Raw genomic sequence first — 4149 nt, 5'->3', positions numbered from 1 at the left:
TGGGTAAGCTTCCGACAAACTGTGCCGCGTGTTCCTTGCAAACTTGTCGAGTATCCGGTGGTTAGGTTTAGACACAACACTGAACTTGGGCGTGTGGCATCGCAGGTGGGAGGAAGGTCAAGTCGTCGGGGTCGAGGGCGTGCCACAAGTCTGACCCTTCGCCTTCACCTCTTGTCTGGTGTTTGTATCTTCGCATCTGATTGTAAAGGGGTTACTTATGCGAAGATTTCAAGGCCTGTCACGCTGCCTGGTCAAGTGCCATGGTTTTTTTTTTATAAATAATTTACTTTATAAACTTTAACAATGTCTAATACTTAATTCTGTTACAATTTGCGCGCGTCTCAGCAGTTTTAGTGTGTGGCGACGTTGGTCGGATCCTGCCCATGTTGATACAGAGACGTGTGTTTGTGTACCACTTAATGAATACCCATATGAGACACACACACACACACACACACAAACCAAGAAAAGAAAGCAAAAAACGAAATCACGGAAATGCAGAGCGCACGGGGAAGGCAGGTGAATAATTTCGAAACACGCGACAAAAAATGACGAAATTTACGGAGTATAGGATGTATGAGTAGCAGCTGGGCAATCTTGAATCACTTGACAACAAAGCGAGAAATCAGCTGTTGTCGAAAGTTGACTGCGTGACCCGGCGTCTATCACTTCCGCAGGCTGACCACTCTGCTCCCGCCTCCCCCTTGCGCAACACCTGGTTGTTAAAGGTAAGCAAATAGTAGATAATCATAGTTTAGTTAATTGTCAGTGCAGCTTCTCATACTAATGAAGTACTCCTTGCTGACTTTGCCTCTAGCTGAGCGGTGAAGGTTTGCGTCAATACAGGAAGGAAGTGGGACCTTTTTTCCTTCCAGCAACGACCAACCCTGCCACCTGTTTTGTTCCACTCCGCTGAGACCACTGGGGACACACTGGGAAGGACGAGGGAGAGAAAGAGTTAAGTATCTTTTTTTATCGTTTCGCAGCCTGGCATTACGAAACATTTGGGAAGTTAGACAGTGTGATATAAGACTCCAAATATAGGAATTTTCTCAGCCAGTGGCCATATGCTGCCGCACAATCTTTGCAGCCGTGACACTCTGTCCTTTCGAAAAAAAATATAACGTTGACCAGAACTTCGTGTGTATCAACAATACACCATTTGTGGTTGATGACACACTCTGCAACCTTGACCATCCTTTCGTTCATAAGAAATCTTTCCACAACATGCCCTTCTCACCCGCACTCCCCGAGCTGGCTGGAGTCCCTCGCCTTGCCCTCTCCCAGACTTAACAACACCACACACAATGTACACATACATATCTTTTAACGAAAAGTACTCCATAGTTTCATTGTGAGCTACTTGTTTTCATCACCAGGTGGTGCTAAAGGTGCATTATGGCCAGTATGGTGTAACAAGACTCAGGGAAAAGTGACCTTATGCTGTCAGCTGTGCATCACACCACCACCACTACCACCACCACAACCTGTTTTTACCACCACTTCCGCTATTCTGCTTTATAGGTACGAGCTATAAACACCCCACTCACATCTTCCTCGTGGCCCCGCAAGGTGGGTCAGCTGGCAAAAATTTCTTCCCTAATGGACATGAGTTTGTTTTATAAGAGACGCGATGACCTTGGTGGCTTGCCGCACCACACGAAGGGCGTCATTCGTCAGTGAGTTTGCAAGAATGCTGATATGAGACAAATACACATTTTCTCCTAGACCTTGCTCTTCGTGGTGTGGCAATGGAGGTAGCAGGGGAAAGAAAACCAAGGTGAAGCCATGGAAGAGAAAAAAAAGTACACTGTACAAAACAAAAAGAACGAGAAAATAGCTGAGAAAAATTTCTTGGTCTCAAAATAAGAGTTGCGCTATGAAATATAAACCTTTATTTCAGGAAATGTAGTGCCACACTTCATTACAACGCGGCTATAGCAAGTAAGAACGAGAAAACTAAAAAAGAGAGAAATACGTGACGAAATAGTTGTTTCTGTAAAGCACAACACAGTTGATTTTCGATGCTAATGACACGTTTGATGGAACTGCTGTTTCTGGGTCGAAGTGAGGGTTAAGATTCCACATAAATGTTGCTAAACTTACACAAAGCAAGCAGGCGAACAAACAAACAGGCCGGGCAGGCCAAGCGCTCACCAGGGACACGACATCAACATTCATCGTTGCGTTTGACATTAACACTTCATGATAATGATGATAATGTCTCCATAAAACTGCCGTGAATATGAATAATCGCGAAACTGTTCTCAGATAACGACAACATAATTCAGCATGTGCCGTCAAGTACAACGAACAAGGAATTGATTAGAGATACTCATTATGTATGATAGAAAACAGAGAAGGAGGAAGTGTCAGTACGTTGCACTCTTTCCTGCCATGAGTTCCCGGGCATTCCGCAATTTAAATATACCTTGGCGATGTTCATCAAGCCACTAAATTTAGGTGGCACAGTTAGTGTCCTCGTAAGTGCTGTCACCAACGGACGCCTTTTCTCCATCTAGAAACTAGTAGTTCTGTCCTAAATCGGCAAATATCCACTGTGGTGACTCATGATGCGCTCTGGTCTGATATGACCATAGGCCATCCATTCAAATACTGTGGTTGTTATACGTGCAATCAAAGAGAGAGAGAGAGAGAGAGAGAGAGAGAGAGAGAGAGAGAGAGAGAGAGAGAGAGAGAGAGAGAGAGAGAGAGAGAGAGAGAGAGAGAGAGAGAGTATAAAAACTCAGTTGAGCGAGCACATCTACAGTGTACTGGTTGCCAGGCCGTCAACCTTGAATCGCATCCCTCGAGGAAGTGGATAGTGTTGAGAGAGTTTAGGTTGTCGTTGGTCGCTGTTGCGGCCGAGATGAGGTGCTGAAGGGATATTTTTCTTCACTAACGTTAATACTAAGGTCTGAGGTCCCAGAGATTCCTATGAAGGGTGTTACCATGAAGTAGAGCGGCGCACCTGAAGCGCTTCCGCCACAGCTCTCGGCAGGTGCTACAAACGCGGAAATCGGAAATCTATCTACATAAATTACCATTATAAAACAACCTTGTCAAGTGCACGGACGCTGAGGCATCAAAAGACCAATGGTGATTATTTAAAATTGGTGGTGACACCTGCTCACATACAATTACTTGAAGCTAGAAAGGAGACGTTTGCCAGAGGAAAGTGCCAGGTGGGATGAGGGGCGGGGAGGACCCTCCACCCTCCCACGCCTAGATGTCTGCCAAGTGTGAAGACTGCCGTGGGGACTGTCCTTGTCTAAAGATCGCGCACCGCCACAGAATAACAATGTTGGCGATACGTGCTATTCTCAGTCCTGTGGACACCGAGAAGTTTTGTTCGTTCGGAAGCGAAAGTCAGATTACTGCTTCAACTGGTGGACGGAAATAGACGGAAGAATTATGCAGCTGTCAAACCTGGTCATTATACACCTGTTTCAGAAAAAAAAGAACGATAAAGAAATGATAGTTAGTTGCGCAAGTGTATTGTAAATTTACAGTGCATTATTCAGGTGATCACAGATAGTACGTGCAGCATAGACGAAAGCAAGCGGACGAACACACACACACACACACACTCTCTCTCTCTCTCTCTCTCTCTCTCTCTCTCTCTCTCTCTCTCTCTCTCTCTCTCTCTCTCTCTCTCTCTCTCTCTCTCTCTCTCTCCTTCAGAAACACAGGTATAGCCACCGCCGCCCATCCACAGACCTGCTGCTTCTGCAAGACTATAGTTAATCTGCAGACTTTCCCTCCTCGTGCCGCTAAGCCAAAGTTTCTTAATATTCAACCATCTGGTCGCCGCCAACATTTGCCATGCTTCCATGATTTGCTATCAAACACACACACACACACACACACACACACACACACACACACACACACACACAACCACCACCACGTCAACAACAACAAAAGTGAAGAAAAAGCATGAAAACAAAATTCTTTATAATGCATTATTCCACCGGCAGCGTGGGCAGACAGACTGGGGTTCCCGCCTGCAGGAGCGACGAGTGAGCAGCGGTGGGGACCATTTACATAATGTGAATCAAGCGGCAACACGAGCACGTACCGCACAAACAACTCGTCAAGAGACTTTGCTTACCTTATTCTGACTCGGGAAGCGTCAGATTACCTAAC

Source organism: Scylla paramamosain, chromosome 4 (genome assembly GCF_035594125.1).
Source record: "Scylla paramamosain isolate STU-SP2022 chromosome 4, ASM3559412v1, whole genome shotgun sequence".
NCBI lineage: Eukaryota > Metazoa > Arthropoda > Malacostraca > Decapoda > Portunidae > Scylla > Scylla paramamosain.
This window is presented reverse-complemented; position numbering follows the sequence as displayed.